The sequence below is a fragment of the Elgaria multicarinata genome, chromosome 10, assembly GCF_023053635.1.
Source record: "Elgaria multicarinata webbii isolate HBS135686 ecotype San Diego chromosome 10, rElgMul1.1.pri, whole genome shotgun sequence".
Taxonomy (NCBI): Eukaryota; Metazoa; Chordata; class Lepidosauria; order Squamata; family Anguidae; genus Elgaria; species Elgaria multicarinata.
This window is the reverse complement of record NC_086180.1, coordinates 27,811,641-27,827,416: the sequence shown is the minus strand read 5'-3', so window position 1 is coordinate 27,827,416 and position 15,776 is coordinate 27,811,641.

Below are 15,776 nucleotides of genomic sequence, written 5' to 3'. Positions count from 1 at the left end.
GACATAAACAACCTGGGGATGTTCCATCCCTGAGCTGTTGATTGTGATGTCCAAACATGGGACTCTGGGTTGTAGGGGAACAGACAACCCATAGTTAGAAACCCATTTTTAATGTGGGAGAAACCGAAACTGGCAGATTTGTACACCCATGTCCATGGCTTGGAGTGCTTCATTCTTAAAGGTCTGGGTTTGAATCACTGCATATTCAACCATGTTTGTGGAGCTGAATTAGGGTTGCCATCTCTTTCTTCTGACCATCTCCTCGTCTTTAACAGGTACTCGGCAGGCAGGTACCACATGGTCCTCTCTGTGCTGGGAATAGCTGTACCTATTGAGCAGAGTGGTTGCGCATTTCATTTGCGTCACTTTTTGATATGAACTTACCACAATTTGCACATCATCCACAGGATGAAAAGAACTTGAGATGTACAACCATTTGAATATGGGGGAAATCAAAACTGACAGACCCACCCATCCCTAGTGTCTTGGAGTGGACGGATCGATGGCAGAGCATTAAGAGAAACTGCTCATTCAGTGCAGCCCACAGTGACTTATCACAAGGGGCAATGGCACACAGGCCAAGAGGCACTTAATGAAATTAGGGATGGATGAAAATTTAATTTTTGCTCACAAAATATGTGAATGTGCCCTGTTTGCAACTCCAAATGCGATTGTGAGCATGAGCACATGTCCATCAAAAATATTTGTAAAGTCTTGAACAAGTGCTCATGTTTGATTGTGCAAATTTCCTAAATTTACACACATTTCTTAAATGTACACACATTTCCATTTATATCATTTCCTTCAAGGAACCCGGGAGGGCCATACATAATCCTCCTCCTCTCCATTTTATCCTTATTACAACAACCCTTTGAAATAGGTTGGGCTAAGAGTCTGTGATTAGCCCAAAGTCACCCAGTGAACATTCATGGCCAAGTGGAACCTGGATCTCTGATATCCCAGTTCAACACTCTAACCACTACACCACACTGGCTCTCCAATTTATGCACATTTCCCCATAGACTGAATCAAACCTGCTTTAGTCCCTGGAGAAAAGTTGCTTAAAGTTAGGGAATTTGTGCAAATTGAACAGGGGAAAGTTGTGCAAATTTCATGCTTGCTGCTCAAGTTGTGTAATTTCCTCATTCATGCAGAGCAAGCCGTGATCACAAGTGCAAATGTGAATTGTGGGTGAAGCTGGATGTCATCACAATAGTAACCTCCAGGCCACTTTCCCAATTGCCTTTCAAAGAAAGACTAAAAAGGCTTGTGAACAGCTAGTTTCAACTGCTTCCCTTTCACAATTGTTTCCATGAGGAACACACATGTCATTGGTTTGCTGCATGAAAAATCAGAGATCCTTCAGTCTTAAAAGGGGTGGGGTGGGGGTCGCAGATGACTTCAGGACTAGTAGTCTGTCAAAAATCTGGAGCAGTAAGATGGAGGAACAGCTCTGGGGCCATGCAAAACATTGCCATTCTTGTGCTCTTTATAAAAGTATCTTCACAGGCTCTTGATTGAACAAAAGATGAAAAAGCAGCTGCCTTGAGATTTGTGGAAAGAGACATGATTTACATTTCCACTCTTACTCCAGAAAGCTCTCCGTTGGATAAGATGTGCCATGCTGCAAACTTTCTTATCTATTAGTAAGTAAAAAAATGTTTTAGGTGAACTGAAAACCCCTCTCCAACATTATAGATATTGATTGTTGCTATAGATGGATAACAGCGGAGGAGTCCTGTGGTTCCTTTCCTCCATTTTATTTCAATTTTGGTTGCGCTAGTACAGGAGTGGGAAAGATGAGGTTCTCCAGAGGCTGTTAGATGAAACACCCAACAGCAATGGCCAATGGTGAGGGATGATGGTAGTTGCTGTCCAACACCATCGGGAGGGCGATACATTCCTCACGGCTGCTCTAGACCTTTGGCAGGCTTGGAAAAAGGAATCTGATGGACAGCAGCTGCAATACTGGGATGGGGAATGGACAAGCAGAGAACAACTTGGTGTGCAGCATTCAAGCCATGCCATTTAGTGGGAGAATTTCTGTTCTGGCAAAGAAGAATACAAAACTGTTTATTTGATTGATTGTTTATTTATTTACAGTTGTATCCTGCCTTGCCCTCACATGGTGCTTAACGTAGAAGAGTGATGCCCAAACTGTGTGCTAGGATATGAGTGGAGCAGAAATGTGCCTTTAGAAATTAAACCACTACTGTGTTGGATGCAGCCACCCACTCTGGGACAGGGTAGTGCCATGCAGCATTGATCTCTCTCCTCCCTCTGCTAGTATGTGGGCACTGGCAGTGGCATCATAAGAACATAATGGTTCAGACTAAGGTCCATCTAGTTTCGCATGCTGTTTCGATCAGTGGCCAGTCAGAGCCTTCTGGGAGGCCCCTAGAAGGCCATGATGGTTTCAGCCAGCACCACTTAATAGCTGCAGTATCAGCTCCAGCAATAGGTATTTCAAGGCATACAGCATCTGCTACTGGAGATTCCACTTAGGTCTCTCTCCCATGTCACTCCTCCAAGTGTTGGACAAGCCCCTTGCACATCCCAGCTCTTATCTCCAATTTCAGATTGGAGATAACATTGGGGATTCCTCCATTGGGAATTCCTCCAAGGGATGGGGTTTGGAGGCTAAGCCCCATTGCTGGAGGAATTCAAGGTGGTTTGCAGGTGGAATCTCTGCAGGCAAACCTCCTATACCTATACTTCCAAAATTCTGCAAGTTTATTACCAAGGGACACCTCTATGACATATGACATTTCCAAAAAAAAGTAAAAAAATAAAAATCTAAAATTGAACACTTCCATTCCACAAAAGGTGCTGACATTTTTTCATGGTTCTTTATTAGGGCCATGAGCCTCGTGTGGCGCAGAGCGGTAAAGCAGCAGTTTCTGCAGCTGAAACTCTCCCCATGGCCTGAGTTCGATCCCAGCGGAAGCTGGTTTCAGGCAGCCGGCTCGGGTTGACTCAGCCTTCCATCCTCCCGAGGTCGGTAAAATGAGTACCCAGCTAGCTGGGGGAAAGGTAATAACGGCTGGGGAAGGCAACGGCAAACCACCCCACTATAAGGCCTGCCAAGAAAACGTCAGCGAAAGCTGGTGTCCCTCCAAGAGTTCGTAATGACTCAGTGCTTGCACGAGAGGTTCCTTTCCTTTTCCTTATTAGGGCCACCTCTATGCTATATTTTATTTTCATAACAAATTCCCACAAAAAATAGGGGATAAGGGCATCCTCTTTGGAAACTCCCAAACTGAAAAGGCTGCTCATGTACAAAGCTTCCTACACCTATTCATCTGAAACTCGGCAGACCTGGTCCCCTCGGAGGGTACAACTATCCTGGCCCATTGTATCCAACTTTGTCAAGACATTTTTTTAAAAAAACACATTCCAAAATAAGGTGTGTAGCAGGATTCAAAGAGATTTAGGGTATCAAACACCTCCTATATGCCAGCTCAGCTCTCCAGAGGTTTGGACTACAACTCCCATCATTGTTGGCCATGCTAGCTGGGGTTGATGGGAGTTGTAGTCTCAAACACCTGGAGGTCAGCAGGATGGGGAAGGGTTAGGCACTGTTACAGGAATAAAAACAAAAGCAAAACAAAACACATGCCTTTGCCAGTGGGCTCATAGTGTTCAAAAAATGTTTTTAAAAATAAAATAATCTTTCAAATGTTAGTGAAAGGAAGGGGAAGGGGAAATACCTTGGTGGCCAAAGGGTTAAAATCATCCTGCATGGATGAAAAACGAGGCTCCTTGCAGCCAAGCTGTAAATAAAGCAATTGCAAAATGTAAATGCTTTTTTTTAAAAAAATGCTAGCACAATTCAGCTCAGAAACAGGGACCAGAAATTTATATCCTCGTTACCAGTAATTACAGTCAGGTCCTTTACTGAGCGCTATTCCCAGCAAACACATAAAAGTGTCCCTGCGCATTATCCACTTAAAAGTAAGTCACCCCTTAGCACACACATGTGCCACAAGGAGCCTGGCTGTGCAAGAGACCATGCCATGGCGCAGAGCTCTGCCTTCCCTGCAGTAAATGTATCTGTCTGCCTTTTTAAGCAAAGTAGCTGAAAGCCCCTCGGGGTGTTCTTACGAAATGTAAATTCACCGACTTGGAGACCTCAACACGAAATCGGTGCTTTTACTGCATGGTAGGTTAACACTATCCTCTCCTTGAGAAATAGAAAGGGAAGGGAAGATGATTGGGTTACTCGTTGGTCTTACAGGATCCTGGTGATTGTTTTCCTACAAGGGCTTTGTCAATAGATCTGTCACGTAATCCTCTAAAGGTATATTTAATATCCAGCGCTAGGAAATGAAGAGAGGATTTACACATTCAAGTAGAACTAGGAAATACGTCTGTCAAAAGGTCGATTGAGACCGAGACCTTCATTTTAAGGCTATTTTTTATTCAATGGGATGTTCCAAACGCATTTGTTGTTCTAATGAAACTATCTGCTTGACTGTGCTGGCGCTGGAAGCTGAGGGTCCTGTTGGAATAGGATCAGGGAGGCCCAGGTTCAAATCCTCACTCAGGTGATTATGGCAGTGGGGACCACTGAGCAACTTCCCCTTTGGCCCCTTGGAAATGAGGTCCCTAGCTGCCACTCAGGTCAAGTGTGGAGAGAGATCGAGCGGTGCACATACACAAAAGGAATGTGTGAGCCACAGGCAATGACTGCTGTGCAGTGCAGTACAGAACCTGACGCCATCCAGAGATGTTGGACATGGTGGGCTTCAGGATGGTGGAAGTTGGAATCTGACACAACTGGGGAGCCTCAGGATGGGGAAAGCTGAAGGACCTCATCAAGCTTCTCAAAAGCTATGTTCTGTTCCCTCCTCACTAAATATGGTAGGGCATACTCCTCAATACAGGCAAGCTGAAGCATTATGGGAAGTCTGTTGCTGTTGCCAAAAACAGCAGCTCAGGGGCCTCTCCTCCTGTCTCTTAGTATCACGTGACTTAAAATTGGTGTGCTCCAAGACCCCAGACCCCATCGGTTTCCTATGGGGAAGGGCCATGGTTCAGTGGTAGAGCACCTGCTTTGCATGTAGAAGGTCCCAGGTTCAATGCCCAGCGTCTCCAGGTAGGGCAGAAAAAACTCTGAAACTCTGCCTGAAACTGTGGAGAGCTGCTGGCAGTCAGTGTTGACAATACTGGGCTAGATGGACAATGGTCTGACTCAGGAGAAGGCAGCTTCCTATGTCAGCTTATTGGAACCGCAATGATGTCATATTATGCCTGTTGTTTTACTAAATCGAGCCTCGTGTGGCGCAGTGCGGTAAAGCAGCAGTTTCTGCAGCTGAAACTCTCCCCACGGCCTGAGTTTGATCCCAGCGGAAGCTGGTTTCAGGCAGCCAGCTCGGGTCGACTCAGCCTTCCATCCTCCCGAGGTTGGTAAAATGAGTACCCAGCTAGCTGGGGGAAAGGTAATCATGGCTGGGGAAGGCAACGGCAAACCACCCCGCTATAAGGCCTGCCAAGAAAACGTCAGTGAAAGCTGGCGTCCCTCCAAGAGTTAGTAATGACTCAGTGCTTGCACAAGAGGTTCCTTTCCTTCCTTTTACTAAACCACCTTTCCCCAATCTGGTGATCTTCCGATGGGTTGAACTATAACTCCTATCATCCTCAGACAGCACATAGTTGAAGACATCTTGGAGGACACCAGGTTGGGGAAGGCCATATTTGACACTCCTAAAAGAGGAGACACAAGTTTGTTATTTTTCAGCAACAACCACCCAAACTTTCCACAACTGCAGCTTGAAAGTGCTATTGCCGCATGATAATAATGACCAAAAAGGCAATAACAATTTTGTACTTGCTCTTCCTTTAACATTTTGCTCCCCACCCCAACTAGTTCTTTCCCTTTGGGTAGAAAGGCAGTTTGAAGATGTGGTTTTGATGGTTGGGAATGAAAGGGTTAAGCACCCCTTCCCACCAGCCCTTCCTCCATTTCTGATGGTACCTTGCAGTGGCTGCTTTTCATAAAAAAAAACAAAACAAAAAACACAAGCATTTCGGACAAGCTGCATTGAACTCTCTATAATATGTAGCTTGACCCTCAACCTCCACTCTGTTGCTGGCAGTGCCCTGAGTAAGAAACTGGGGCTATTACAAGAATTGGAGCAGAGTGATAATAATGATGAGATGGAAAATCAAAGAACCCAAGTAGATTCTGGTGAGAGTTAGAGTTTAATCCTAGGTTAGGGTAAAAGGAATGAAAAAAAAAATATCTAGACATTTTGCCTTAGCAAAAACTTTTGGAACTGCTGCACTATGGGATATAATGCAACACATCATCCTTTCAAAATGGCATATAAACAAGAGATGCCTTTCTTGTCATTCAGTTTGACTCAAATCAATTCCATTTCCCCCCTGCTACAAGTGTTGAATCAAACTGCTGCATAAATCATTAAGTGGCCTTCACTCTTAACTCTTTGGCAGGCATTTTGCAAGAAAAGGACGCCACATTAATTTTATATATGCTAGCAATATTTCATTGTATCCAAACTTTCCATCCTAGTCTTTACCTCATAGACAAGCTTATGCTTAAAAAAACAAACCCTGCCGTATTTAGAAATGGCTGTTAGGAAATGGCCGTTAGAACTTAGGGCAACCATATGAAAAGGAGGACAGGGCTTCTGTATCTTTAACAGTTGTATAGAAAAGGAAATTTCAGCAGGTGTCGTTTGTATGCATACAGCACCTGGTGAAATTCTCCCTTCATCACAACAGTTATAGCTGCAGGAGCCCTGCCCTCTTTTGTATCTGGTCACTCCAGTGTAGCTTCTGCAGCTTTAAAGGTTGTGATGAAGAGGGAATTTCACCAGTTGCACACTTAATGTATAAAACACTGTGCTGAGAAGACAATCAAAAGAGTTCTCTGAATTCTACTTTGTGCCCTGATATGTTTGCACAGAAAGCCCATGAAACCCTTTCATCTCTTCCTGTTGTTTAAGCACATAATGTTCTTATTTGAATTTTGATTGAAATAATTCTACTATGTACATTGAAAAGTTGCTTCAAAAATTCTCATTCAGATCTGTGAACGGCAAAATTGAAAACAAAGCAAAGCAAATTCAACCACAAAACGTCTGAATATTTTGTGGATATTCACTTTTGCAGTAGTTTCAACAAACTGAAGCCACATTGATGTCAATGGGACTTAAGCATGATTTGCAGCACAACCCTATGCATGTCTACTCAGAAGTAGACATGTATTGGCTCTGAGATCACTCTTGAACTATGGAGGGTGAATCATCTGCAGAAAACTGAATACAAAGATGGTCTGATATGTGACTGTGTTTCCTAGGTGATATTATAATCAATAAAAGAAGACCCTGACAGAAGATTAGATGAAAAAGCTGCAGGAACCTTTCTAGGGCAATCAATATCAATACACTGAATAAACAATTAAATGAATTCATTTAAGGTATTTATTCCCCCCACCCCTGTCATTTTTTTTAAAAAAAAAAACACTGTAAAGCAGCTTATAGATGCAAAAACTAGAAGAGCTACCCTGTGGCCTATGTCAGTGTGGTGCAGTGAAATGGTTAATCTCTCTTTAGCCACGAAACAGACTGTGTGACCTTGGACTGGTCACTCTTTCTCAGTCTAGCCTGCCTCACAGGGTTGTTGTAAGGATAAAAAAAGAAGATAATCTCCATGTACACTGGCCTGATGGGTAATAAATGTGATATATATTGATTCTGGTCACTTTACTTATTTTTGTTTCCCCCCCACCCCAGCAGCCTCTGGTTGACAGCAACTCAAACGACCCGAGCTAATGAAAATTATAGCAACATTTTTGGAAAGGGGGGGGGGGGGCTGAGGCTGTAACCAAATTAAAATATGACCAAGAAAAGGTTGATGGGCAAGGTTGCTCTTTCACTGAATATGACCATGCAGTTTCTAAATGCTCAGCTCTTGTACTCAAAGAGAAATTGGTGCAATTTATTATTATTTTTGAAAGAAAAGGAGAATGGAAATGCAGAACTCTACTGGATTCCAGCAATGATGGGTATTAAAAATGGATTTGACTGCATGAGTTGCTTACAGCAGACTGTGACCATCAGGAGATCCATCTTCTAGAGCGTCACTACTTTCCGATGTGTCAATGGCTTGTTAATAACAACCTTATTTACCTGAAGTGACTCCTGTTGCTAATCACAGACCCTGGTTGTCTGTATGTGATTGGGACACCTTTAGCTTAACCCCTTCCACCTCACCTCAAATTGAAACAAAGCTTAGGTATGTGCTGCTTGGCCTGTGCAAATTCACCCCGTTAGCTGTGCCTTTGCTTCGTTGTCTTCTGCATTATTGACATTTAGATTGTAATTTCCTCAGGGCAGACACCTTAAAAAAACCACACCTGTAAATCAGAGATCAGGAACTTGTGGTTCTCCAATTGCAACTCTACAAATCCCACCCCCATCTACAGTTGCTATATGCAGGTGTAGGAGCTATTTGCAATAAAACAGCACCTCTGGGGGCAAACAAAAGCCAGAGAGGGGGGCAATTCCCATCAGGAAACTGGCCTATGGCCTCAATCCAGATCAGGACCCCAGAGCAGCTTTTTCTTTGAAATTAAAGTTCTCCCTGGGAAAGGCTGGTTCTGACTGAAACCCAGAGCAGATTCATGGACATGGGAGCCACTAGCCTCCTCTGGATGCAGAGGAGACTGCAGAGAATGTTGAAGGAGTCCTGTTCCTTTTCATGAGCAGACTGGCAAGACGGAAAACTGTTGTTGTCCTTTTGGACAGGTCTGCCCAAAGCAATGCATAGACAGAGAACTGCATTTGCCGCTGGCATAACTGCAAGCATCATAATTGTCATTGTTGTCATCACAGCTGGCACACATTGGTTGCTACTAGTCTGAAGATGCTGAGTTTGTCTTGTGAGGAAGGCACCAGCTGCAAGGGAAAGGTCATCTTAGAAAGGTAACACATCAGTTCATGTGGAAATCGCCCTTGATAGTTGGGGTTGGGACATACTCCATAGTTCAAAGTACAGATGGTTAAGCTTCAGCTGCATTCAATCCTAGAAGAAAAGGATGAAATTTACATCTTCAGGGCTGCAAATCCAGAACCAGTAAGATTCATGATCTATCTATCTATCTATCTATCTATCTATCTATCTATCTATCTATCTATCCTCATTTTCAATGTGCACAGCAGCAATTGTGCTTTCAAACTGTGTAGAGTGGCTATAACCTATTTTTTAAAGATGATTTTTATTTTAAAGGTAGCCTTTGTAAAAAAAAAATGTTGCAATGCGGATTTTAAAGGAAAACTACTTTCTGATCTGCTGTGCCTATTAGTCTGAGAGATGCAGATTAGCATGAGCTTGCCTTCAAATTCAGGCAAGATGAATTTTCAGGAGGCATTTAAAAGGTGTTACACTTTCTGCCTCCTGAACCGCATGAGGGAGGGCTTTCCAGAGGGTAGGTGCCGCTACAGAGAAAGCCCACTGTCAAGGTTCTTCATGGCAACATTCCATTTGTTTTGGAATGACCAGCAAAACCTCCTCGTGGAACAAGGGTACTGAGCACATACTCAAGCTGAGGAATTGGTTTTGAGTACCATAACTGGAACTTACACAGAAATCAATTCACACAACCATATAATCTTTCCATCTCCCCACCCCCACTGCAAGCTTTGTTGATTTGAGTAACTGAATTTTGCAGAGAAATCAGGATCTTGTTGTTGAGGTCACTGCTGTTAAAATACTGGGAATCAGAAAACTTTGAGTCCTCTATTGCAAACCATGTGGAGACTTATCAGTAAATCCTGATCTAACCTTTGCAGATACCTGGGTTTTAATAGCTACATGCACTTAAAAAAGTATCTCCAATGTAACTTCCAAAACCATAACATTCCTCAAGAAACCCAAAATAAAGCAAACAATTATACCAATTTAAATGCATACCATAACAGCAGCTGAACAGTGTACAGCCTTCAGATTCCAAAGAAAGTTTTGTGATTTTTTTTTAAAGTACTGCAGTATTTTTAAGAACCCAATAGTGTGATGCAGTTGCATATACTTTGCAAGAAGGAGGATTCCAAAGACATGGGTCCACCCATCTGTCGGGGATGCTTTAGGGTGGATTCCTGCATTGAGCAGGGGGTTGGACTAGATGGCCTTGTAGGACCCTTCCAACTCTGCTATTCTATGATGCTATGATTCACCACAGAGAAGCCTGAAGAATTCATGTCCAAGACTTTTTGGGAGAGAGGTTAAAAAATAAATAAACTGTTTTCAGACCTGAAGCATTCAGGCTGTGGAGGACTTTGTATAGGGATGTTGGAGAAATCAACACTGAATTCAAGTGGGTTCAGATTTCTATGAATCTGATTCGCGGATTCCTCAGAGGACTGACTTTTTCCAAGTCATGCAAATTCCACAGGCTTGTGGATGGGTTTTTCACTTTTGGAGGTGATTTGTGCTAATTCACTAATTCACATTCAGTAATGCACATCAGCCCATTTGCGCAAGCACTAACGTGAATTAGTTCTAATGCAAATTAACACAAGTAGAATTAAATTCTGGTTAAAAAAACCCCGATTCCATCAATGAGCAGACGACAGGATGAAAAATGCCTGACAATCTACGAAACTCAGATGGAACAAATTTAACAAAAACTGTACATCTCTGTGAGTACTATGTTTTGGCTTTTGGCTTGTTGAGAGAGTACCTTTGCACCTGATACTCCACCTGAGTGTGGGAGTCCCATGGGAATGTCTTATGACTAATAAATGCAACTGGCAATTTCTGAACATAGCTACATTCTTGACTGCTATGGTTAATCCTTTTCCTTCATCCCACTGGTGGTTAAAACTAGGGATGGAATTCGTCCACTTCAGTTTCTCCTCTTTCTCATTTTTCCAATCTTACGTTTAGTTTGTCCCATTTTCACATTAATTTGAAATAATTTTAGCAGAATTTTTAAAATTTATGTATGCATTTCTCCTATTGCATGTATTTTTATGCAATTTTGCCTAATATACATCTTTTTGTGGCAAGCAATTTTCCTAACTGAATGCATTTTTAAATATCATTCTCAATAATATACAGATGTTTGTGCAATTACAGGTGCTCCCCCCCATACCCTCCCACTCATGCCTGCTGGGCCATATGAGCCCCCTGTTCCTTACCTGGACCCATCGTGAGCATGGACAGCTGTCCGCACCTCTTCAAGGGTCCCCATTTTAAGTGTGTTTCTGTAAAACCCTCTGGAAATGATGGTTGTAAAGCAGCTATGTATGCAACATTACACAACACTACATCTCACTTGGAAAGGCATTCCATTGGCTAGGTGCCACTACCAAAAAGGCCCTGCTCCAGTAGCTACTCTCCTCACCACCAACTGCCAAGCAACCTGGAGCAGGGCCTTAGATACTGAATGACGCATGTGGGGAGGAACATATGGAAGAAAGTGGTCCTTAAATATCCTGATCCCAAACCATTTAGGGCTTTATAGATTCAATCCGGCACCTTGAATTTAGCCCAGAAACACACTGGTAACCAATCTAGCTCAAACAAAATAGGTTTAATATGTTCAAAGAAAACCAGATGGGGGATGGGATGGGATGGACTGCCTAGAATCCTGAAGAGCAGCACTCCACATTGCAACAGTTCGTCACGGTCTTACTTGCCTGAGAATAATTTAAGTGCAAGAAGGGGAAACAGAACACCCAAAGTCCAGCATTCTGTCCATGTGTGCCTTGATCTGTTCTGTGCTGGAGTTCAGACTTCATATAGTGAGTTTTGGCATGAAATATTTTTTAATCCCTTTTTCAGGATTTCCTAGTAATCAAGATGCCTTGAATTATCTGCATACCAAATTCCATCTTTCTAATCAATGTAAAAATACCATAAACTTTTTTGAGGGGGGGGGCAGGGGGAGTGACAAGAATTCTTCCTGATCCTATTAATTAGATGGTGTTGGCTAATGTGTGCACCACATTCCAGCTTTTCAGCAAGTGAGAGAGAAACATCCCCAACAATCTTAATGCTCCAGTGAAGGAGCAAGTGAATCAGTCCTGTGTCTTTATATAAATATTGAAATATTGTATTTGGAGGGAGCAAAAGCATTTGGTGCAAAAATAGATTCCCTACCATTTCATAGGGATGTATTTCCATGGGGTGGGCGGTGATGCAATGAAAAGAAGTGTGCAATCCTATGCATGTTTAGACCGTAAAAAATCCTATAACTCCCAGCATCCCCCAGCCAGCATGGATTTCCAGGGAATACTAGGAGCTGTAGGACTTTTTTCTGTCTAAACAAGCATAGTATTGTGCCCTAAAGTGCTGAGTATTCATGGGAGAATATTGAAAAATACAAGAGTAGACATTGTTTAGATTATCCTCTAATTTTCTTTCACACCAAGACTTGGTCTTTTGTATAGGGACTGTTCCAGCTATTTGGGGAAATCAGGACTGCTGAGAGTGGGTTCAGGCCCTGGTGAATTTTTTCCCCCCAGGGGCCATAGCAAAGGTGGACTGGCTAAAAGTCTTTAGCTGGCATGGCCCGTGGGCAGGAAGCTGCTGTCCCAAGCAGCAGGAAGGCTCCAGGATGAGGAAGGCCGCCTGACCCCCAGGCACCCCCCACCGCCTGGCACCATTGTAAGGCCTGCCAGTACCCCACACTCCCCTTGCTTTGGGCAGGCCTGCTTGGCTGCCCACTCCCTCACCCCGGCCCTCGATGAAACCCAGGGAGCAGGACTGGCAGACCCCTGGTGGCAGTCTCCCCTGGGCACATGGCTGGCTGGCGAGGGACGCCCTGTGTGGTGAAAGATGTGCTGTGAGTCCCGCGGCACTTGGGTGGGGCAGGGCCCTTGGCCGCCTCTTCCTCATTCTTGCTCCTGACCCGCAAGTGCTTCTGGGCCCCTCCAAGCTATGCAACATTGCTGGGCCCTGGACTCCTTTCCAGACTGCCGGGCCCTGGTAATTTGTACCAGCTTCCTCCCCACCCTCATTGGCCCTGGGGGAAATGCAGATATTCCACTATCTTGAAGACTGTTTGTGACCACTAATGTGCCCTTCAGATCACCTTCTTAGGTGAGACATCTTCTTAAATGATTTTTAAAATGATCCTTCATCCTTCATATTCTCCCTTCCTAAAGAGCTCAGGATAGTTGAACTCTGACTGTGGTCAGTGAATTCCACCCCCATCCTGCCAGCCAGCACTGTTTTCCATTCTCCCTTTATTCATCTCACCTATGTGGTTGCTTAGAAGCAAAAGAGCTGTGTGCTATTAACACTGGCTGATCAAGCTTATCCTTTCATAATAAATAAATAAAAAACTGCACAGTGCTGGAAATGCCCAGTAAAGGCTCCACAAATCTGCATAACCTTGATCATGCTTCAGGACATAGAAGATGGCCTCCACAGTAATTATGTTATCCGCTGTGGAATCTTGAAAATATGATTGTCTTCTCCCTCTCTCTGTCTTGCATGTTCCCCCACTCCCCATGCAAATTCATCGTTCTCTTGCTAATAGCAAAAATCCTGAAAACATGTATATAGTTTCTGCTAAATACTTGGAAGATGTTTGGGTGAGCCGATAGTAAGAAGAGTGTGCTACTGGCTACATGGCCCATTATTCTCTTGTCATCTGCACTAATGGCAAGACACTGGCATAGGGATGAGAGGTGTCTTGTCATATCTCTCTCTCTCTCTGCATGCATGCATGCATGCTTGTGTGGGGAGATTTCAGAGAGAGAGGGGGGGAATTCAAAGCAAGATTCAATATATCTTGATATATTCAAGAGTGATAGTGTAATCCTAAACACGCACACTAGATGCTAGGATTGGGACTACAGGAATGCCGGATTTGGCCCCCAGATCTGCGGTTCCCCACCCCTGCACTAGAGACTATGTTCTGATGAACACATTGGGGTTTGCTTCAGAGTAATTGTACATGGGATCGCACTGTAAATTGCACAGCGCATTGTATTTTTCTAATGTTTCTTGTGATCCCTTTATTATGTTTCATAACAAAAAACAGATGTATGGGTGCTCTGACAAATACTCAAATGTGGTATATAAAGCACAACCTCATACTCTTTGTGAATGGTGGCCTGGTGGGTAGGGATCAGACTGGTAAAAGTTTTCTGAATGTGCTCTGATTGCATCTGATCTTTGCAGTAAGATCAGTAAACAGTGTACCTGCCACTGGTATTTGGACACATGCTATCTCTGAATCTGGAAGTTCTATACAACTATCATAACTAGTAGCCGCTGATAGATGACTTTGACTAATCCCTCCTTTGAAGCCATATAACCTTAGTGATCACTACATCTTATGAATCAACAAATTAATTGTGTGTTTCGTGAAGATCTACTTTCTTTTTCACTGTCCTGAATCTCTCACCATTCAGCTGTATTGGATGATCCTGGGTACTAATATTAAAGAGAGGGATAAAAATGGCACATCGTGCATACTTTTATATACCTCTATCATGTTCCCCTTTAGTCACCTTACTTCTAAACTTAAAAGCATCAGATGTGGGAGCCTTTCCCCACATGTTCCTAACCACTATCTTCATATCTTGACATTTGGTAGTGTGTGTGTGTGTGTGTGTGTGTGTGTGTGTAGAGAGATTTTGTAGGATTAGCCCCCTCCATCTTCAAATTGTCACCCAAGACAAATGCACCACCAAAATAAAGTCAAAGTATCTAAAATTATCCTGATTTACATAATGTATTTAAATTGCAAAATTGAGAGACGTTAGTACAAAATTTCAGAACCACTTCTAGTTGAAATAAACACTATGGTCCTTTAAAAAAAAACCCTCCTTGCAATGACATTAATTCTAAAAGTTCTCTCCCATTCACACATATCATTGACACTGACAATTCCTCCGCCCCCCACCATTTGTGCCCATAATTTTTTTTAACATTTTGTAGCAAAACAGATGCTAAATGGTAATACCGTCCCATTTTTGTCATTTGCACTAAAATAATATTTTAAAAACAAATGCCTTAATTTCTAAGACCTGATACCAACTTAAACTAAATTTCTCTCGGGAAGACAATTGAGCAACCACTAATATAGATAAATCGTGAGAGGCCTCTTTTTCAGTGCCTCTGAAAAGAAATGTTTACCCAGGATAAATAGCATGAAAATGTCAAGATGTATCATTTATTTCTCACAACCACTAAAATTGTAGGTGGCAGACACTATCTTCAATTAGTTGAGATAATAACAGTGATGCTTTCCTCATAAATAACTATGGAATGGCTATGATCTGCAGCATTCAGTCATTAAAAAAATATACATTCGGGGAGCAACATAGTTCTCTATTTCCAAGAGACTTGCCTTATTATAACTTTTTGCATTTTGATTGAGACAGATGCTAGCAAATTTCTTTGGGAGGGAAGGGGGAAGTTTCTACCCTTTTAAAATGCACAGCAAATTCTGAGCTGTCTCCATCCACTAGCAAACCTCGCAAAACACAGACTGCAGTTTCTAAAACTCATTTCTGACAAACCAACCAAAGAAACCCATAAATAAACTTTTCTTGATGCTTTTGTGCACCCCCATGAATTCCATCTTTGTTTTGCTGCAAAGTAAGAACAGTTATCCAAAGCGCAATCCTATGCATTTCTTCTTGGGACTGTTCAATGGGACGGACACGCTATCAGGAAAGTGTGTATAGGATTGCAACAGATAAAGAAGAACACAGCTATGAGACTCAAAATGCCTTATAAGTCCATGCCTTATGGAGAATAGAAGCTTAGGGTTGGTAAGGTGAATTTGT